We start from the raw sequence: 24794 nt of genomic DNA on the forward strand, positions 1-24794 counted from the left end.
TCCTAAATTTGAAAAGTGTCTTTGCATTCATTCGAAATTTCAGTGCTTTATTCAAATTCTTGCAATTTGTGACTTTTGAAATTAAGTGCTTAATTACAACAACTTTAATTTCCGCTTTCAAAATTGAATTTTGTGTGAAATTGAGTCAATTTTTAAATTTCAAAATTTGCATTGCTCTTGACATTCCCTCTAAAATCATAAAATTCAAAATTTCAGTTTCCCTCTCTTTTTCAAAATTCAAATTTTTGCATTTTTTGACAATCTTGGTAGGGTTCAATTTCAAGATTGCAACTTTAATTTGGCCTATCTACAGATCGTAAAACCACTCAATTTTTTCAGATTAGCTCTAAAATCATCATAACTTTCATCCCTGCAAATTTCGAAAAAAGTTGCCGGGACCGTGTGCACTCCGAAGCGCCACGGTCCCTGACATTTTTTCTAAAATTTCGGGAGATTGTCCTGATTATATTTAACAGCTTAAATCCAGAAGATTGGCTGATTTTACTAAAAATTGTTACCTCTAAAATCAAAATTTTCTCTCCCTCTCTAGTGCATGAGTTTTACAACAATAATCCCTACTTACACTATTCCCGTTAGACGAAGCCGTAGATTTAAGTCTTTCTGAGGTTTAATTACCAAGGAGATGGAACCTAATTTGAATAGCCTTTTTAACGAGGACATGGGTAATTCCTCTAATCCTCCTAATGATGAAGAAGCTCTCCATGAGGTTTCTGAAGAACAACTTTCGAAATTGGATAACCAATTTGACGATTTTCGACAATGGATGTCTCAAGAATACCCCGATAGTCAAGCTCTTCCTTTAATTGAGGGTCTAAAATGTATGCTTCAAAGTGATAAGAATGGAATTGATATTTTGCGTGGTATTGCACACATTGTGGATTCGAATGTGATGCCTATGAAGAGTTGTGCTGAGAATTTGGGTTATACACAACCTCCTACTCAAGTCAATCATTCTATTCCTTTGATGACTTCTATTGCTAGTGTACCTACCTTTACATCAAACATAATGGCTACTTCTACACAAGACATTCCTCCTGTGATCACCAGTCATGGGGGCAATCCTTCTTCTTCAATTAACCCTCTTCCTTCATTTAATCCGACTTCTTCATTCATTCCTTCAATGAGTGTCCCTATTATATCTCCACAAATGAACATGACGCAAGGGGGCAATTCGTTTAACCATTCCATTCCTCCTTGTAGTGTTCCTCCTATCCAATCATCTCCTATGACTAACTATCATAGAGTCCCACCACCTTACTCTTTACCTTCTTTCAATAACATAACACCTCCATCTCAATCTAACACATCTAATATGAATTCTTCGACTGAAGCGACCATTAACAATCTTGCACAAACTGTCTCTTCTTTACAGCAACAAATTGCCTCTATGAATCAATCTAAGTTTAGTGTGCCCACATTTGATGTTGCGAGCCCACTTTCTCTTGACATTGTTCGAGCTATCCCTCCTAAACATGTTGAAATCCCGCATTTGGAGCTTTATAATGGTAAAGGTGATCCTCTAACACATGTTAAGACTTTTCAAACAATATATACTGATGTAGCATCCTAAAATTGTGACACTTGCAATTTCGATTGCATTTCGGTCTTCACGATGGCGACGCAACACACAACCTGAATGGAGACCCCCAAACCTGATTATGACACCAAAAACTGCATTTTCAAGCACCCTGGCCTGAACCTCCTTTGCACCCTGCTGTCCCGGGAGGTGGGACCAGAGTGCCCAGTGCCCTGGTCCTTCAGGACCAGGGCACCCAGCGCTCTGGTCCCCCAGGACCATGGCACCCAGTGCCCTGGTCCCTAGCCCTATTTTGGGCCCGGTCTCCTATGGGACTTCGGGTCTTTTTAGTTTGCAAATTGGAAATTATCTTTCTTGGTCGGCCTAAGGTCGGGAAAATCAATCTTTTAACCCTAATTGGCAAGTATATAAACTACATTTTCCTCTCCCATTTGGGTAAGAAGGGGATATGTGTACAAGTGTGGAAACTATACTCAAGCATTCAAGCATTCAAGCATTCCTTCAAGCAATTGATCATTTCAAGTCTCCATTCAAGGCTAAGTGTTGCATTCAAGACAAGGATTCAACCATTGAAGAGGAGATCACTTACAACATACTACTACAACATACAACATACAACATCTATACCTTCGCACATAAGGATACAAACATCCTTACAACAAGGTATTAGTACTTGTTTTACATTACAGACATTTACATTTACAGCATTGCTCATTTCTTGGTTAATTCCAAAACTGGGGTTTGACCTAAAGGCAAACCCCTAATCCCTAACCCCCCAATCGTCTTCGCTTTTCTATGTGTAGGTTGCAGGTATGCGGCTGAAATTGAAGATTTGGAATCCTTGTGCAGAGACGAACAGATCCCCCTTCGTTTCGCGGATTTTTCGGAGGACCGTGGCGCTCGGGCGCCATCATCCTGGCAACTTTCGCTCAAATTTGGAGGACAGTGCCGTATCAACATTTTACTGCTAATTCCAGGTCCGCAGCTTCATCCTATATCCCTAACTCAGTTTATAAGCGAATCTTTCTCACTTTCTATGCATTCCTAGCTTAATTCTTCTATGCACATTCTTTACAAAAGAGGGTAGCCTTGCTGTCATAACCCTTGAAACTCATTTAGCATCCAATCTTGCATTGCGTGGGATTGGATCTTGTGGGTTTCAACCCCTCTTTTGAATTTAAAGTCTCCCAAGTGAAAACCATCAACCCTCGCGACCTCTCTTCTCTCTTCTTGGAGTTGGAAGAGGGGAGAGCAACTAGGGTTCGATCGCGATTTTCCGCTTTACAGGCTTGTGGTACCTTAAGGATGATAACTTTACTTTATGTTCATATATAGATGCTAATTGGGCTAGAGATGTTGATAACCAAAAAAGTACTTCCGGTGGAGCTTTCTCTCTTGGAAAGAAGTTGGTTTCATGGATCAACAAGAAACAATCATGTACTTCTCTATCTACTACTAAAGTTGAGTATGTAGTTGTTGCTACTAATTGTACACAAGTTTTATGGATGAAGTAGACGTTGAAGGATATAAAGGTGGATTGTGATGCATCGGTAGTTATTCATTGTGATAACTCTGTTGCTATTGATATATCAAAGAATCTGGTATTTTATTCTAAGACAAAGCACATATCCATCAAGTATAACTTTTTGAAGGAGAAAGTGGAAGCAAATGAAGTTAGACTGGTTTATGTGAACACTAAAGAGCAGATTGCAGATATTTGCACTAAATCTTTATCCAAGGAATCATTTGAGTACCTAAGAGATAGATTGGGGGTTTGTACCCCTTGAGTAGAGACTTGATTGATGCAGTTTGGCATCAGTTGGGCATGCATTATCTGAGATACTATTCATTCTGGCACTGATGTGGTATGGTACTGCTTAGGGGGAGTAGTCAGCTTTGTGATTCAGAGGCTTATGTTTTTGCTTTGATATTTCAATCAATTTTGTAGCATTGATGTCAAAGGGGGAGAGATATTGATGTGAAAAATTTCAGAGCTTTACAAAGATATTATTCATGGGGGGGGGGAGATATTGATATTCTGAACTATCTATGGGAGATTGCTGGTTGTCTTCAACATGGGGAGACTTGTTTGGCATTTCTTGGTACTTAGATGTTTTTCACATCTAGTGTTTCCATCAGTGTGAAAGGGGGAGATTGTTGGTCATTTGGTGGAATTGATTATGTGTTTGCATTAATGTTTTATCATTGATGTCAACACTGGTTGTTTGGATGCTTTACCGACACCCTTCTGGTCACGGTAGGTTAAGTGGTTTCTGGTTGACTTCAATTCGGTATGATCTGACAAGCTCCAGTATAATCTGGTGATGGAATTGGCTTGTTCATGATACTTATACTCATACTTGGTCAATTGGTTTTGGTCTGGTAATCAAATGCTATCCTTCTTGCTTAGAAGCTTGGTTTTTGGTTCCGACGAGGGTTTCACTGGCAGAGCTTTTGATGGAGATCTTTGATGAATTGTATAAGTAATGTTGGTATAGCCTCTGGTGGAGTTTCAAGATGCTGTTGGTGATCATGTTCGAGACTTGGGGTTTGGAGGTCTTGTTGAAGTGTGTGGACCTATACCTTGTCCCGGTTGATCTAGGTTATGGGTCGACATTAATGTAACGTGTGGATAGGACCTATTGATGTATTTCTGAGATGTCTTATGTATTGATATTATTTGTTTGGCCTTAGGCCGACATGGTTTTGTTTATTGTCTGGTGGTCGACTCGATTGTTTATGGTCGAGGGTTTATATATATAGATGTAAGATCTCATTGTAGATCATCATGGTTAATGTAAGAGGTCATGGTCAAGGAATGCAATGTTTGAATAATGTAATAGAATTCAAGAAGAGGAGTTGGTCAATCATTGGAGATTGAATTGGGTTTATGTAAGAGGATTTAGTCCTCTGGTATTGAGCTTAACTAGAACTATACTCAGGCATAGGAGATTCTATCTTTTGCAGTTCAACACTTCTCCAGATTGTAGTCTAGATTTGTATGTAGTCAGTGAGACTCCTTTTGTGATGAGTAGTGTGCTCTAGGTTGTTGTGCTTCTAGCAAGTGCAGATCCCTTCATTGTAATTCACATACTTACTGCAAAAGTATTATCTAGCTCTAGGTAGGCTTCCCACCATGGTTTTTCCCTTTACTAGGTTTTCCACATACAAATCTTGGTGTTATGTTAATTGATTTTATTTTGTGATTATTGTTTATGCTTAATTGGATTAACTACTATTATGGTATTATTGTTTTGGGTTCCGTTATTAAAGTTTAAATTGTTCAATTCTTCTGATAATCTATGACAACTGATTATCCCTCCTCCTTCTCAGTTGCCTTCTCGTTATCTGAACTTTCTAACATTACCACATGAGCCTAGTCCTTGTTTGGATTATGTGATAGCTCCATCTTCTATGCTCGATGTCACTCCTCTGGCATGTTGCTCGCCTTCCCAAAATAGTGATCAACAAGATTGGGAGGTAGATGTTCTACTAGATTAGCAATATTCACACTATGGATCTCTTCTCCCTCTTCGTTCTTGCTCTTTTGTGACCATTCTTCTATGTGTATCACTTCTCTTCTATTGTTAGTTTAATATCTATTTGAGGATGATGGAAAGAATTGAGATCTCTTTTGGTCTCTATCATGTTGACTCGAAAGACATCCTCTCTTCCCTTTATTCCAAGGAAGTTTCATTTCTTTGGGGAATGATGATTATTATTTGCATATACATAAATGATATACATGAGTTATCATATAGCATACCAACCCCAAGGACAGAGAAACTGCCTCATCTTTTGTGTTCATTATCCTTGGGTTTATTGCTCACTTGGGGGCTAAGCCCATGTGATAATGTTCTCCCTCTCTTCTCTCTCTCTTTGATGTATCCTACCTTAAAGAAATTGCTCCTGATAAGGTGTGTGCAATCGCTTTAATGTGGGGGCATACACTCCACTCATATTTTCCTTTTCTATACTTAGAATTATTTAGTGAATGTCGATTTGCTTCATAATTTGGTATCTTTTTCATGACTCATAGTGAGGGGAGCCTTGCTACTTGCAGTCATGTGTTTCCCTTCTTGATCTTCCCTTTTACTTTGTCAATTGATGTCGTAAGATCATTAGTCCACTAGGGGCTTTGTGCATCTTGCCTCCTTGATGTGGTAGAAGTCTTTCAATCTTGTTTCCTTGTACTTTATTGACAATATTGGCATATGCTTATAATCTCGGTAAAGTGGGGGATAAATGTAGTGTCATAAAATTGTGACCCTCACAATTTTTAACCACATTAGGGTCCTCACACATGGGAATCAAATCCCTAAGTCTGATCAGAGAACATAGACTTGCTCAGCACTTTAAAAATTGGATTTTTCTTCCCCTCTCAACTAACTAAACTACATCTTGTCCTAGAAAAAAGGGCAGGATAGGGGCATGGAACCCTTGTCCCTACCCTATTTTGGGGTAGGACCCTTCAAATCATACTTTGGTGGTTGTGCATTGAGTAGGAAAACTCCCCCGATGTTGGCCTGTGATGGAAAATTAGTCAGTTAACCCTAATTGACAAGTATATAAGTTGTATTCACCCTCCTAATTTTTCATAAGTTCAATAAGCGATAAGGTGGGCATGAGATCAAGAATTCAAGAGAATTCAATAATTCAAGCATTTCTTTCTAGCATTGAGCATTCTCAAGTCTCCCTTCAAGGCTAGGTGTTCCATTCAAGTCAAGGATTCAACCATTGAAGAGGAGATCCCTTTCAACATTCAATTCAACATAAGAAAATCTACCAATATTCTATCTAAAACCTCCCTTGAGGTGATTCACATTTTAGTCTCTGATTTGCATTTACTTGAAAGTAATTTCTTTCACCATTTGGTTAGTTCCAAAATTTGAGGTTTGATCTAAAGGCAAACCCCCAATCCCAACCCCTTTTCCTCTCTTTTTCTATGTGTAGGTTGTAGGTGCGGAGCTGTACTTTCAGATTTGGACTCCATTTGCAGATGCAGAAAAAATCCTTTTTTGTTTCGTGGATTTTTTCGAAGGACTGTGTACACTCTCGCCATGGTTTGGGCAACTTTTTCTCAAATTTGCAAAACAGCTTCATCTCAACATATTATTGCCAGATCTAGGTGCACAACTTTATCCTATGCTTCTATTTCAAGTTATAGTCAGATCTTTATCATTTTTTCACTTGGTGATATGTACACAATTCAATCAATTCAAATCTCATTCTAGAAGAGGGGGTTAACTTACCATTCTTATATCACTAACAATTCAATCTCCTTTTCTAGATGTTGAATCTACTGCATTTCCCCCCCTCTTCTAATGTAATATGGGATAAGTGTTTGAAAGGAAATCCGAAGTGAAACTTTCATCTCTCCTTAGAGGGAATAAAATATTTCCTCTAGATCCATCATTCACCTTTTTCCACCATTAAAACTTTTAAAGATAACAATAAGTCTTTCGGTTACAGATCAAAGTAACTCTACTTTACTGATTCTCTGTTCTTCATGACTGTGACTAGAAAATCCATCATAACTCGCTCAATACATTAAATCCACTGATGTGGTTTGGCACATAGGTGCATGTTCCTGTCTCAAACACTCCTGTAAAATCACAACATCTAACTCTTCTCCAATCATCTGTACTAGTTGCTTGATCATCACACCATTCCTATTTACCAATTGACAACAACTTAGCAATTTTGTTGTCTAACAAATTCCACTACCGATTAGGCTATACCGGTTGGTCTAGATGACTAACAATACATGGTTTCCATCAATGACAACACAAATAAAGTCATAAAAAATCCAATTACAACTCTATCATCATCAAGCCAATAGTTCCATGTATAATTTTGTAACAAACTTATGTTTTTAATAAATCAACCAATGATTATGAAGAATAGTTAAGAGAAATACTATTTTAATTTTAAATTTTATTTTAGAGAAGAATGACAGTTAAAATATCAGAATAAATTAAATTAAAATAATCTTTAAATGTGATATTGGACTTGAATTATTTTATTATAAAATGAATAACTTAACACTTTTCTCTTTGAAAAGTGATACAAATAGTTAAATAAGGAAGATGACTATTTTGATATAATTAAATAATAATTAACTAATATATTATTATATTTATTTTAAATAATTTGTTTCACCAAATTACTTCTATATCTATATCTATATATCTGTATTTATTTATTTATTTATTTCCAAGGGTCTATATTATGACATAAATTATATAGATATAATGAAATCAAGTTTCCACAATCCATATAATTATAGTAGTTGCTTCTAGATTCAATTGTGTTCAAGAATTTTTAGGGTTTTAGATCACACTCTTTGATCCGTCATCAAGATGATAAAGAGAGCATAAGGAGATAAAAAATTATATGTGATCCATCATGAACAATTTTATCTCTTTATGCTATCTTTATCATCTTGATTATCGATCAAGGAGTGCCATCCGAAACATTGATGCTACTAAAAATTCTTGAACACAATTGAATCCAAAAGCATCTACAATAATTATATGGATATAGTTAGTATTATTGTATTTCTTACCGAATAATTTTTTAAATAAAAATATCAGTAGTATGGATATCCAGAATACATTTATATTAAAGATGTACACAAATATTTGTAGTAGAAACATATATAGGATTACATATATTTAATATATTTATGCTCTATTATTATATTTTATGTAGATTTATAATTGAGAAAAATGAATTCTTCGTCAAAATTATATCTACTATTTTTTATCCACACACTCTATTAACCATTTCATTCCATTATAGGTATTCTTATCAACCTAAGAATTAAAAATTTAGGGTATTAGTAGTATTAAAATTTACATTGGCCAACAATAAATATTAAAAATAAATTAATGTCAAGGGTCTTTATATGTCCATATATCATATTGTTACAATATTTCATATAGTCAAGTTTCAATGGGTGTAACCGATGGGGGATATAACATATGATTAAAAATGAAAGGTTTGGATTAGAGGACAAAATGTGGTCTATGCTCAAGTCAAATCTCAAGGAGAGTACACAAATAGTGGTTCATATATCCCTTCCTTTGCAATAGGAGCTTCATTGTTATCAATCTAGGAAGGAAACATGTTGCATTTCATTACAACTATAGGGAAGATCTAAATTGAGATGACAAAAAAACCAATTTTAATCAATCACTACAATCTTCCTTCTAAAATATTAGAATGACCAGCTACTCAATATGATTTAAAATGAATTATGGTCCTTTATTAGGGTTGATGAATCTTTTTGAAAAGGGGAGCTCAAATTATACATCAAACTCTATGTGGAGATTTATTTAAAAGATTGTTTTTGGGAGAGGTTGGATATTATTATAAGAAATTGGCAATGGAAACAAAAGGTTAAGGTGGGAACTTTCCCAATGAGAAGTAGGGATTGTAGAATCAATTGGCACCCATTGTTGGTGACATTAATTACTCATCCTTTTTCTAAAAATAGATATAGAAATCAAGATATGAATCCTTCAATAAATACATCTCAAGTCATTAGCCAAGAGTAATAGCTTGGAGGACACTATATATAAGGAAAAGAATATGTTTCTCGAGAACCTTCACAAACTAGTCCACCTAAGATTAGTTTATCCATGATAGAGGAAAAGGACAATATTCCAATTAAAGCTCTATTTGATGGGATATATTATTATCCCATACACAATGAATCCTCAATTATAGAAGTATATTACAGTTCACCTCCAAAATAGATGTTATCCCCTTCTAGAAAAGGATATAAGACCAAATTTGAAGGCTATAGAATAAGATGAAATTAATCTTGTTGAGGGTGGTATTTTGACAACAAAAAGTGAACAGGGTAATTATAATGTGGAGGAGATCATCAAAAACATGGGTAAAATGGTCCTTTTTCCCTAATAGTAACATGCTAATCATCTTCACCACCCTTCTACATGGCTAGCCTCTATTTTTTTATCCTCTACTTTGATTTCTCATACCTTCCCAATAGTTTGTGATATATATTTTACATTATAATGTGGAGCTAGTTAATCAAATAACCCTTCAAGGTACATAACATGTGATCAAGGATTCAAACTTTTTCAAATCAATAGAGAGTTTATAGGGAGAAGAACACATATATGGCTCCAAAATATTTTATTTTTTCATCAAGCTAGAATTGATACTTAAGAAACTAATTTTTTTTTAAAAGAGAAAAATTTAAAAATATATTTGAGACAGAGAATTAAATAGAGGAAGATCTACAGTCTCCCAATAAGGATGTCATTTTCCATAGAATGGAATAGGAAAGGTTTTAAAAGCAGAAATATCTCTTGAAATATTATGAAGATGTTATAGCCAAGGAAGAGGTCTTTTGGAAGTAGAATTGTAAAAGAAAATAGATAAATGAGGGGGGAAAAGATTATAAATATTTTCATAATCTATGACAAAATATCACATGGAGTATAATACGACTTCCACAATCAAACGGGCTAAGGGGAATTATCTTGAAGAGTCCAAGACTAAAAAATCCTATAGTTTAATTCTTTAGTAATCACTTTAACAACAATAAATGCTCTAAATTAGTGGCATACCAACAAATTCTAAGAATATCCAAAGGTTGATAAGTAAAGAGAAAAACAAAATGCTTGATGCTAGCTTCGCATTTGATGAGATCAAGATGGCTCTAAACTAGCTCCCCCAAGACCAAGCCCTAGGGATAGATGGATTTCTTGGTAGCTTTTTCTAAAAATGTTTGAATTCAAAGGATATAGAATTGGTGGAGGTTCTTTATGATTCCAAAATCTTAGGGAATCATCTTAAGGAAATAAATAGCACCTTCATAGCTCTCATTCCCGAAAAAAGAAATTATAGTTGGCTAAGATGACTTTAATTGAATCTTATAATTCAATACAATTTACAAAATCATCTCTAAGACATTGAAAAGTAGGCTTAAGAAATTTTTTCACCAGATATCATTTTGGATGAGAAAATAGAGTTTGTCTCATATATTATCTTGGCCTTTATATTTCATTAGACTTTTGGAATTTATAATAAAGTATTTTCCTTGCACTTATCTAAGTGTTCCACTTTCAAATGGACTTAGACTGAAAATTGTAGGACCTCTTAGGGGAGAAGATGCCTAGTAGGTTGGCCTCTTGGAAATAATGACATATATCCTGGGCAAGGATGAATACTATGCTAAAGGCCATCATTTTTATATTCCCATTTATTTGTGGTCCTATATTTCTCTCTCTACTAGGGTTAATAAAAAGATAAATTTGAAAACATGGAGATTATTTCAACAAGAACCTTTGACAAAGATGAAAGAACATTGAGTGATTGAGAAGAAGTATGTAGAGAACAAAAAGTTAGGGGTGGTGGTATATGAAAATGAATTTCCACAAAAAATATTTAGGAGCTAAGCTTTCTTTTTGGAAGTTCAAAATATCCCTTGAATTGGGTAAAACACCCTCAGGGTAAATACTTGAAGGGTAAGGATCCTACAAGCTTCCTTACTCTTAGCAATCCCCCTTGATCCTTACGATTTTAAAAGTTCATTCTTAACTATAGGTTTTTAAACACCAATCACCTCTCATGGGACATTAATGAAGGTAACTTAGCTCTTTAATAATAATATTCTTGGGGGAGGTATCCATGCTTAGATAAGTCTATTACTAGGAACTACACGATTTTTCCATGCAACATGTAGCTTATAGGTGTATGTTTTTTAATTACATGAAGATGACAAGAAAGTGGGACAAGAGGTAGAAAGGAAAATAGAAACAATATTAAATCAGTAGATGGAACAATATTTTTATTTTGTTGGAAAATTTGATTGAGGAAGGCTTTTTCAAACTTGTGAGTCAATGGTTGAAATTAAAAAGCATAAAAATGAATATTAACATTTTATGAAACAAAAACTAGTAGCTAGAATTATATTAAATGAGGAGAATAAATTTAATATGCATACAGGGATGAATATATATAAGTAACATATACATGCATATATGTATATAATGCATATATACTTGTGTATAAATGTGTGTGTATGTATGTATGTATGTATGTATGTATGTATGTATTTAAGTATGTATGTATGTATGTTTGCATGTATATGTATTTATGTATGCGTATATATGTGTATATATATATATATACATATACATATACATATACATATAGATGTATATATATATGTGTGTGTGTGTGTGTATGTATATATATATGTCTATATATATATCTATATATGTATATAAATGTATATATATATACATACATACACATACACATACACACACACGCATGTACAAATGTATCTATATGTATATATGTATGTATGTATGTATATGTTTGTGTGTGTGTATGTATGTATGTATATGTATATATATGTATACATATATATACATATACATATATGTGTGTGTGTGTGTATGTGTATGTATATATATGTATCTACACACACACACACACACACAAACACACACACACACACACATATGTATACACATATGTATATGATAGTTCTAATACTTAATATAAGTACAGATCCAATAGCCAACAAGATGAGAGGGGGGGGGGGTGAATCATACAAACTTAATCATCCATAAAAACATCAGATTCAACCTCGGTAACATATATATTAGTCATATAACCAAAAAATGTCAAACATGCAAACTCAAAAGCATATGAACAATATAAACCTCATAACACCAGATTTAATGTGGAAACCCAAATAGGGAAAAACCACTGTGGGATTTCAGACCCACTAAGAAATATACTCTTCTAGAGCATGCTCGGTTAAAAGGAAATCATGTTAAAGATTACAAACACATTGCTAGATGTGACCTGGTTAACGGATTTCCCTTAGATCTGTTAGGATCTTCACTTTGTTAGAAGTGACCTTGTCAAAGGATTTCAAACACTTAATCAGAATGTCACCTTGCTAGAGGATTTACATATAAGACTGTTAAGTCCACTCAGTTAAGAGATTTCCTGTCACTTTCACAAAATAACAGTAATAAAATCTATCTACAACTTCACATCTAATATGCTAAAGTAGATTCCTATTTGTTTAATACAATCTAGACATAGAACTAATCTTGTCTATCTTCTGGGCATCAATACTCTGTTATTCTAACAAGTCTTCAACCTTCTGTGCTCGGTAATCACTATGTAGCATCCCTGTGCATACACTTGCCCACATACATTGTTTATCAATAGTTTCCTATTTATAAGCAATCTTCTAACCACTTAATCTCCTTGATCACATTTCCCATGATCAATCATAGCCATCAGATCTTCAATCTTGTCCAGGTTCATTGTATCTTTCGATCTGAAAACGTTTTACCCCGCCTTGGAACTTGCATATTCACCTTGGAACTTGTGTTAGGGTAATGCAGTTCAATCGTAGCTATAGATCTTCCTGCCGACTTTCCATTGCCTTAGATTCATTAACAAACTTCTTCCATGGCTTACCAATCATTGGTCCGCTCCATCTCATCAGCTTCTTTCATTAAATATCACATGTAAAAATTTAATACATTCTATTATAGCTCGGTTACAACTCAGTGAATACTAAACTTCACTCGGCAGACATTCTGCCTTCATTAACCGACAACAATAACCTTATGGTTTACCGACTAGGTTCCTTAGGGTTTACCGACTAGGTTCTTTGCCTGATAACATAGTATAGTATTAACCTTAACATTTTACAACATATGTATGATGTTAAAACAATCTAAAACATCAAGATCTCATCATTGTCTGACTTGCTAGTAGTTGCCCATTGAATAACTTATCCCCTCATTCATCATATTCTTTCCTGTGTCTTTACTGACTTCTTTATAATCTTCATATCATACTTCTCAAGATATGGCAACATCATACTGAATTAGAAAATCAATTTCTTGACATCAATGACAAAATAATAATATCAAGATAGTAAAACATCTTTAATGAGTTATGTCCATAATCATCAACAACCTTCTCAATATCCTTATTGAAATGTCAACAATCTTTCATTGTCTGTTATAATGTAATATTGCCAACAATCTCCCCCTTTGGCATTGATGGCAAAACCAATTGATTTGACCTTTAAAAGATTCAGATTGCTGTGATTCTAAAATGCTTGAAATGCTCTCCCCCATACACTAGACTTCTCTTTTGTTTTCTGTCTTTTCTCTGTATTATTCCAGTATTACTTCCAGTACACTTTCAGAAAAGACATTCTAAAGTGTATCACTCCAGCATCAACTTCCCAAAAGATATTCAATAGAGTCATTGAAGTGATGCTTTCACCGAACTTGGTCAGTGAGTAGAAGATAGGGGTAGGAACCCTAACTTACTTCTGAGATATTCAAAAGTGTCCTTTGGTAGTGGCTTGGTGAAGATATCTGCTATTTGCTCCTTTGTGCTAACATATTCCAACACCACTTTCTTCTCTTGAGCTTCTTCTCTAAGATAATGATATTTGATAGATATCTGCTTTGTCTTAGAGTGCATAACAGGATTCTTTGAAATATTAATGGCACTAGTATTGTCACAGAATATAGTTACAGGCTCGGTAACTTTCTCATTTATACCTTCCAATAGTTGTTTGATCCATGCAATGTTGGTACAATTCAATGCTGCAGCAACATATTCAGCTTTGGGTGTTGACTGAGAAACACATCCTTGTTTCTTGCTAGGCCAGCTCACTAGTCTTTCTCCTAAGAAGAAAGCTCCTCCACTTGTGCTTTTCCTGTCATCAATGTTGCCTGCCCAATCAGCATCAGTATAAAGTTTTAAATCAAAATCATTTCCTTTCTGATATACTAAGCCATACTCTTCAGTGCCTTTCAAGTATCTGAAAATTCTTTTGATTGCTGTCATGTGTATTTCCTTAGGATCTGCAGAGAATCTTGCAACAATACCTACTACATGTGCTATATCTGGCCTACTGTGAACAACATATTGCAACTTTCCAATCATAGATCGGTAGAGTGTCTCATCAACAGATGCAGACTCATCATTCTTTGTCAGTTTACAGTTGGTAGTCATAGGAGTACTTATTGGTTTTGAATCCTCTATTCCAAATTTCCTCAAGGTTTCCTTTATGTACTTGGATTGGGTAATGAAAATCTCATTTTTCATTTGCAGTATCTATAAACGTATAAAATACTTTATCTCACTGATTAATGACATCTCAAATTCTTTGCTCATTTCATTTCCAAAGTTCTTGCATAGAGAGTCATTTCCACAAAATATAATATCATCAACAAATATGGCTGAGATTAGTATTCCATTTTCATCATTCTTCATGTACATGTTGTTGTTCTCACTTGTCCTTATAAAACCAATCTTAATCAAATAAGAGTGCAATCTCTCATACCATGCTCTAGGTGCTTGTTTCAGACCATATAAAGCTTTGTTCAATTTACATACCTGATCTTTATTATTGTCTTTAACAAATCCTTCAGGTTGTTCAATGAAAACTTCTTCTTCTAATATTCCATTCAGAAATGCAGATTTGACATCCATTTGATATACCTTGAAGTTCTTGAAAGCTCCATATGCCAACAATGTTCTTACTCCTTCAAGTCTAGCAACAGGTGCAAAAGTCTCACCATAATCAATTCCTTCTTCTTGGGCATAACCTTTGCAAACTAATCTTGCTTTATTCTGAATGACCTCACCTTTTTCATTTAGCTTGTTTCTAAAGATCCACTTTGTACTGATTACATTTTTGTCCTTTGGTCTTGGGACTAGTGTCCATGTGTCATTCTTCTTGATTTGATCAATCTCTTCTATCATAGCATTTATCCAATCTTCACTGTTATATGCCTCTGTCACTATTCTTGGTTCAAATTCAGATATCAAACATGTCTTCTGTCTCAATTTGTTCCTTGTCATCACTAGATCATCTTTATCTCCTATAATCTGACTTGGTGCATGATGTCTTCTGACATACTTGGCTAATATAGGCTCGGTAGGTTCTGTATGATCTTCTTCATCACTTGGTAACTGGATATCTTCTTCATTTTCTTCAACAGTTACCTCGGTAGGACTTCTCGGTTGCACATAGACAAATTCATCATAGGCTTCTGGTTCTTTGGAATTTCCTTCATCAGTTCTTTCTGTAAATTCATCAATTTTCACATTTGCACTTTCTACTATTTTGTTAGATGATTTGATCAGACATTTAAATGCTTTGCTTCTAGAAGAATATCCTAGAAATGTTCCTTCTTCACTTTTCTGATCAAACTTGCCATTTCTATCATCTTTATGAACATAGCATTTACTTCCAAAGATTTTGAAATAACTTACATTAGGTTTCTTGCCATACCAGATTTCATAAGGTGTCTTTAAAGTACCTTTCTTCAATTGAACTTGGTTCAAGGTGTAAACAACTGTGCTTATTGCTTCTCTCCAAAATGTTTGTGGAACCTTCTTCTCAATCATTAGTGTTCTAGCACAATCCACTATAGATCTGTTTCTTCTTTTATCTATTCCATTTTGTTGTGGAGTTCTTAGTGTAGAGACTTGTCTTTTAATACCATGGTCATTGAAAAATAAGTTGAATTCATCAGATGTGAACTCTCCTCTTCTATCTGATCTAAGACATTTCAGTTGTCTTCCTATTTCATTTTCAACTCTAGCCTTGTACCATTTAAACATTTGAAAAGCTTCTGATTTTTCTTTTAAAAACATTACTGACATCATCCTTGAATAGTCATCCACAAATAATATGAAATACTTATCACCATAATAACTTTGAACTTTCATAGGACCACAAAGATCAGTGTGCACAAGATCTAAAATTCCCTTAGAAGTGTAGGACTTACTTGTAAAGCTTGATCTTGTCATCTTACCCATCTGGCATCCTCGGCACATAGCATTCTCAGGTTTTTCAAGACTCGGTAGACCTCTTACTCGGTGCTTCTTACTTATTTTGATCAGATTATCAAAATTAACATGACAAAACCTTTTATGCCATAATCAGGTATCATCAATCTTTGCATGCAAACACTTATTGTGAGTTGAGTCAAGGTGAAATGTATTACCTTTTGTTTGTGTCCCGGTAGTAGCTAACTTTCCATTCTTGTTATGAACTTTGACAATTTCTTTTTCAAACTCTATTCGGTAACCTATGTTGTTTAGCTGTGCTACACTCAACAAATTGTATTTCAAACCTTCAACCCAATAAACATAATTGCATCTTGCATTATCAAGAAGTGTTATGGATCCTTTACCTCTTATCGGACATGGTGCATCATTACCAAATCTAACATAGCCTCCATCATAATCTTCTAACATAACAATCTTGTGTTTATCTCCTATCATATGATGTGAGCATCCACTATCTATAATCCAAGAATCATTAGTGTTCATGTGAGATATAAGGAATTTTTCTTCATACCTTTCTTCATCTGATCCATCCTTGATAGCCACATAAACAACTTCCTCTGTATCTATCTCATCTGATTTATCATCGTTAGATTCCTCATCAGCAATTAAACATGTCTTTCTATCTCTTCTTCTGAAGTCTCGGTGTCCTCTGTAATGGTTATCTTTCTGTCTGTCATCTTGGTAATCTCTCTTTTCAGTGAAATCTTTGTCAGGACAGTTAGAAGCCATATGTCCAATTTTATCACAATTGAAACATTTCAAAGGTAGTTTTCCTTTATACTTACCTTTGCCTCTCGGTAACCTTTTGGCTAATAGTGCTTCAAACTCTTCTTGCTTTCTGATTTCTTCATACAGTTTGTGTACTTCTTCCATGTTCTTCCAAAATCTTTCACTTGCTCCACTGTGATCTCCTTCAGAGTACTTATACTTTCTTTCATTGTAATCATTAGATTCATTCAGATGAAAAGAACTAAATGCAGATTCAACTTTATTTACTGAAGATACACTGTTATCAAAATTACTTAACTCAAATGCATGTAGCTTACCAATAGTAGCATCCAAGGAAACTGGCATATTAGGTACAAACCTCAATTCATTGATTGCAGAGACTCGGATTGCATAGGCAGGTAGAAGGGTTCTTAACAACTTACTTGTTACATCCTTTTCTTCAATAGTTCCTCCTGCTCCTTTGATTTGATTTACAATCTCCTTTAGTCTTGTACTGTACTGGGTTATGTTCTCACCTTCATTCATCCTCATAGATTCAAGTTGTCCTCTCTCTTTGAACATGTTCATCTCCTCCATATACAGATATGAGCTTAGTCCACATTGCCTTTGCATCAATACATCCTTCTAGATCATTAAACTCTGAATCGGTCAATGCAGATGTTATTTCAATCATTGCTTGAATATGTTCTTGCTTCGCCTTTATCTCTTCCATAGTCAATGGATAGGTGCTCAGTCAAACAAAATCATTCTCCAGATAGTATATAGCATATTCTCCAACTCCTGATAGATGTAACTTCATCTTTTTCTGCCATGTAGAGAAACTTGACTTGTTCAGCTTAGGTGCATCCCTCTTATACATCTTTGGATCTTTAACTCAAGTGCCTTTAAACTTTCCTTTAGGAGTCCAATGCTCTGATACCAATTGAAAGTTTTGATACTTAATATAAGTCTAGATCCAATAGCCAACAAGATGAGAGGGGGGGGGGGGTGAATCATACAAACTTAATCATCCATAAAAACATTAGATTCAACCTTGGTAACATATATATCAGTCATATAACCAAAAACTGTCAAACATGCAAACTCAAAAGCATATGAACAATATAAACCTCATAACACCAGATTTAACGTGGAAACCCAAATAGGGAAAAATCACTATGGGATTTCAGACCCACTAAGAAATATACTCTTCTAGAGTATGCTCGGTTAAAAGAAAATCTTGTTAAAGATTACAAACACATTGCTAGATGTGACCCGGTTAAGGGATTTCCCTTAGATCTGTTAGGATCTTCACTTTTTTAGAAGTGACCTTATCAAAAGATTTCAAACACTTAATCAGAATGTCACCTTATTAGAGGATTTACATATAAGACTGTTAAGTCCACTCGGTTAAGAGATTTCCTATCACTTTCACAAAATAACAGTAATAAAATCTATCTGCAACTTCACATCTAATACGCTAAAGCAGATTTCTATTTGCTCAATACAATCTAGACATAGAACTAATCTTGTCTATCTACTAGGCATCAATACTCTGTTATTCTAATAGGTCTTCAACCTTCTGTGCTCGGTAATCACTATGTAGCATCCTTGTGCATACACTTGCTCGCATACATTGTTTATCAACAGTTTCCTATTTATAAACAATATTCTAACCACTTAATCTCCTTGATCACATTTTCCATGATCAATCATAGCCATCAGATCTTCAATCTTGTCCAGGTTCATTGTATCTTTCAATCTGAAAATGTTTTACCCCGCCTTGGAACTTGCATATTCACCTTGGAACTTGTGTTAGGGTAATGTGATTCAATCTGAGTTGTAGATCTTCCTGCCAACTTTCCATTGCCTTAGATTCATTAACAAACTTCTTCCACGACTTACCAATCATTGATCCGCTCTAGCTCATCAGCTTCTTTCATTAAATATCACATGTAAACATTTAATGCATTCTGTTATAGCTCGGTTACAACTTGGTGAATACTAAACTTCACTCGGTGGACATTCTGCCTTCATTAACCGATAGTGATAACCTTAGGTTTTATCGACTAGGTTCCTTAGGGTTTACCGACTAGGTTCTTTGCCTGATAACATAGTATAGTATTAACCTTTACATTTTACAACATATGTATGATGTTAAAACAATCTAAAACATCAAGATCTCATCATTGTCTGACTCGGTAGTAGTTGCCCATTGAATAAGTTATCCCCTCATTCATCATATTCTTTCCTGTGTCTTTACCGACTTCTTTATAATCTTCATATCATACTTCTCAAGATATGGCAACATCATACTGAATTAGAAAATCAATTTCTCGACATCAACGACAAAATAATAATATCAAGATAGTAAAACATCTTTAATGAGTTATGTCCATAATCATCAACAACCTTCTCAATATCCTTATTGAAATGTCAACAATCTTTCATTGTCTGTTATAATGTAATATTGCCAACAGTATATATATATACACACACACATGTATAGACACACACACACATATATATATACACATATGTATATATATGTATATATATGTGTATATATATACATATATGTATCTATATATATAGATACATATATATATGTGTGTATATATATGTATATATATACATATATACGCACACACTCATATATATGTATACATATACATACATGCATGCATGCATGCATACATATATATATACACACACACACACACATATATATATGTATGTATATATATATGTATAAATATATATATATATGTATAAATATAAATATATATATATATATATATATATATATTTATACATATATACATACATACATATATATATATATATATATACATATATATATATACATACATATATATATATATATATATATACATATATATATACATACATACATACATACATACATACATACATATATATATATATACATACATATATATATATATATATATATATATATATACATACATATATATATATATATATATATATATATATATACATACATATATATATATATATATATATATATATTCTTGTAAAGTGGGAATATGGACATGAAATTGTATTTAAGTGCAATAAAAGAAACAAAATTGTATCCTTATAGAGATGGATGTACAAGCAATATAATTGATGCATTTTTTTCACAAAAAATATAAATCATTTTATTACTTAAATGTGGGCACAAACATTTATAAATGTAACATTTCTATGTTTTGCAAAGTGAAAAAGTAGAAATGAAAATGTGTTTATATGCAACGAATTATGATGGGTGAAAATGAAATCAGGTATACTAAGGACTAATCCCACTCTCATTCGCACATTGGAATATGAAAGAGCCTAAGGAAGTGATTCACTTTGACTTCCTCTGGTGAAGAGAGTCAAGGAATAACTTTAGGGTTTATATTCCTTTGCTGATATGAGGGAAATGAGTTAAATGTCAGGTAATGATAAGCTAAGCTAATGAGATGTATGAAAGCTACTATGTTAGCTACAATAATAGAAACATGCAAAAGTAAGAAAAAAATGTATAGACCATAACTATAATAGAGTAATTATGATGTGTACCTAAAACCAGAAATTGATCCTGATTGAGTAGGACTAGGGTGTTGGGTGCTCTGGTCCCTGTTAAAGAACTAAGTTGGGAACCTGGAATCTAGAAACTAAAGTCTTGGAAATCTGAACTACCGATTCTTGTCACTGAATATAGAAGACCATGGTGTTAGGTGTGTTGGTCTAGGACTAGAGCATTGGGCACTCTTGTCCCAAGGATCTAAGACCCACTTCTGGATCTGGATATCTTTGTGGATTCCAACCTCTTGAATGTTCGCAACTCTATTGGAAACCTGTTAAATGTACCTATAAGTTGGAAAAAGGTGTATGGGTGGCTATATAGGGTTTTGCCTTAGTCAAACCCCTCATTTTGGTGATTTCAACCTTCACAAATAGCTAGTAAATTATAATACTACCAAAACATGATCTTGAAATTCAACGAGAAAAAGTCGTGACTAGCGTGATTCACACTGATCCGATCAAAATTTTCCAATTTTTTTAGGGATGCAAGGTGTAGACACCCTAAAAATGTCTCATTGATCATGTACTAATTATTCATCTAATTGATTAAATAATTATTTAATTATTTAATTAAGTTAATTAATCGTATTCTTCTAATTTCATTTTTTCTCATCATCTTACTAATTATTCTATTTCCTATTCTTTCATCATTTAATCATTAACCATTTTCTAAATTTTAATTAAATATTTATTATTTAATTAATTATTATGATTAATTCCCCAATTTAAATAATCTTTATTATTTAAATAAATTCTATTTTCAATTTCTATCTCTAATCATCTAATCATTAACCCTTTTCTAAATATTAATTAAATGTTTATTATTTAATTAATTATGATTTAGTCCTTTAATTTAAATAATATTTATGATTTAATTAAATTCCATTTCTAAATAATTTAATAGTTTCTCTAAATTATTTAATTAGCTAATTAATTCTTCAAATTCTAATTCCATTTCAAATTCATATTTCTTCTAATTTTCATCTAATTTCATTTAATTTCATATTTCTTCTAACTTCATATTTCTTCTAATTCCATTAATTATTCAAATTCTACTAATTAAAATTCTTCTAATTTATTCCAAATTCAAATACATGTGCGTGATTTCAAAAATCAAAGTCAAGTTCTAAATATATTCAACAACAAAATTGAATTTAAAATAAATTGAATATTTGAATTAAAATCTCATGCAAAGATTAATTTGAAAATCAAAGTCAAAGTGCACGCACATGCTAAATTAATTAATTCAATCAGTTAATTAATTAAATCATTATCTTTCCAAATCTTATTTCTATCTTCCACTTTGCTTTCTTCCAAAAACCATTCCAAAAACTTTCAATCACTTAACTATTCCATCTAAATTAATTAATTAATTCAATCAATTAATTAATTAATTCAATTATCTCTCCAATTCCTATTTCCATCTTCTAGTTAGCTTTTTCTAAATAAAGCTTTCTTTGTCATCCTCTTTATTTCCTCCAATCATTCTTTTTCTTCTTTTAGTTAGCTTTTTCCCAATCAGTTAATTCAATTAATCTATTTACTCTATTCTGTCTCACCTCTAAATCAATAGTTCAACTATCAATCAATATGTGAGCTCACCTGAGTTCCACCTCTTAATCAATTTATTCCACCTTTCAATCAATCCTCTCCAATAATCTATAAATTGAGCATTCAATCTCCATTTTCAACAATCATGAACTTTGAATCTTTGTGTCATTTGCAATTTGCCAGTGCGATATCTGAGAGACACCATACCACAAAGAAGAGAAGAACAATGGAATCCATGATGCACAATAGGAAGTTTTACATTTTATTCTATTTGGTATCCATTTCATTTGGTTTATGTTTGAATTGCTTAGATAGTTAAGGGATTCATTATTTTCCTTATTTCCTATTTAGCAACGATGATTTTGAGCATACGACATTTTGGTGAACTTGATGTAAGCAAAAACTAATTAACCTTCTCTATTTTCTGGGTGATTTTTGTAGATCGTACAATTTTTAAAATTTTTTTTGTAGGTTTTGCATGGATTCCAAAGCATATCTCATCGTTACGTAATCGCATAGATAGGGTTACACAATCGAGCATATAGGGTTACACATTCATGCAGAATCCATCATGCAAAAGCCCTTACAACATCATGCAATCGCTCTGATAGGATCACGCATTCATTAGGAATATTGTTGTTCTATTTATTTTGTCCTTGTTTATTTTCTTCTCTCTGTTCTATGTAATTTTGCATGAAATTGCGTAAATCTGAAAAGGGTTTATTTCTTATTGCATGTTTAATTATGATATTTTATGGCACATAAGGTACAATTTAGAATTTCAGGTGCCAGAAGGATGAAGGAGCAAAGAAGACAAGCTAGATGCTATCAGCGAATCCTCAAAGAAAAAACGAAGATACAAGATCTAGAGGACCAACTAACCATCGATAGATACGATAGCCTAGTTATCTCATATCGGGTGAAAAATGATTTGATTAATATAAAATGGATGATGAGAGATCTTCCTAGAGCATCATAATCTATTTTGTAGGTTCTAGATCAGAATTAGCTTTATTTTTTTAATTTTTTTTTGTTTTGTCTTCCTGTGGATCACGCAATTGCTCTATTATCATCACACAATCATTCTGTTAGAATCACATAATCGCTCTGCAGAATTATGCAATCGATCTAACATAATTACGTAATCTCCCATATAGGATCACGCAATCACTCAAGTATTGTCATGCATTCATTTTTATCATAGTTGATTTCTTTGTTTCCTGTGGATTTTGTTATTTTTTGGAAATATCTCTATTTTATACATAGGCTTTGTTCTTCGTGATTTTAATTTTGATGCAAAATATGTCCTAAAAAATTAGATCTTTAAAGATTAGGGTTTTTCATTATTTTGATCAGATCTCAGAAACAGATTTGAATTTTGGAATCAATTTTTTTTTTCAGGTCACAAAAATTATCAGAGGTTCTTAGTAAAAATTTCAGATTTTTTCGATCAATTTTTCATTTTATATGAATTTTTTATGTATTTTCCTAAAAAAAAAAATTTGAGAGAAAATAAGTGAATTTTTTGGATTTTCTTACATTTTTGGAAATCTCTCAGAATTATACATAGGATCCGTTCTTTGTGATTTTAAATTTGATGCAACATAATTCCTAAAAAATTGGATCTTTGAAAATTAGGGTTTTGCATTATTTTGCTCATATCTCACAAACTGCTTAGAAACTTTGTAGGAAATTTTTTATGTAGGTTTGGAATGTCATCAGGATTGTCCAGTAAAACTTTCAGATTTTTTGGATCAATTTTGCATTTTATATGAAATTTTTATGATTTTTCATAAAAAATTAATTTTTGAAGCAAATTAGCAATTTTTTTGGATTTTCTTACATTTCTGGAAATATCTTGAAATTTTACAGTTGTTCTTTTTTTGTGATGAATGAGATCTTTGAATTGGTCAAAAAACTACATTGTTGAAGGCCCCTATTTCACAAAGTCTTTTGGATCTAAAATTTACCTAACTTGTGTGCTTGCAGGAAGGGGTGATTATTTGAAACAATCCAAAATACTAAAAGATCTTTGTTGTAGGACCTTGGCAAAGGTTTTTTATCTTTATTGTGTGCTTTGTTTTCATAGTTTAGCAAACACTTCAATTGGTGCACTAAAATTGAACCAGTGTCCTTTGTGTCTTGGGCAATAGGCTCTTTTTGTTTCATCTTTAGAGGACCTATCTCCCCATGTTGTCATTAGGACTAATAGTGAGGAGAGAATGACCTAAGAGGTAGCGAGGAAAACCTACCTCTTCCAAACCACTATAAACAACTGTATCCATGGTGAAAACTATGGATAATGTGTGCTGATTAGTTCATACCAACACTATGTCTCCCCATAAACCCGTTTGATCAAATTTATTTGATCAGTTGTAGGGTGCAATCCCTACTAGTTGGGAGCCTTCTGTATTTACAGAGCTAAAGTGTCACATTTATAGCCACATGAGTGGATGCCCTTACTAGCACCTTTTGTTTTAGA

The sequence above is a fragment of the Cryptomeria japonica genome, chromosome 3 (assembly GCF_030272615.1).
Source record: "Cryptomeria japonica chromosome 3, Sugi_1.0, whole genome shotgun sequence".
Classification (NCBI taxonomy): Eukaryota; Viridiplantae; Streptophyta; class Pinopsida; order Cupressales; family Cupressaceae; genus Cryptomeria; species Cryptomeria japonica.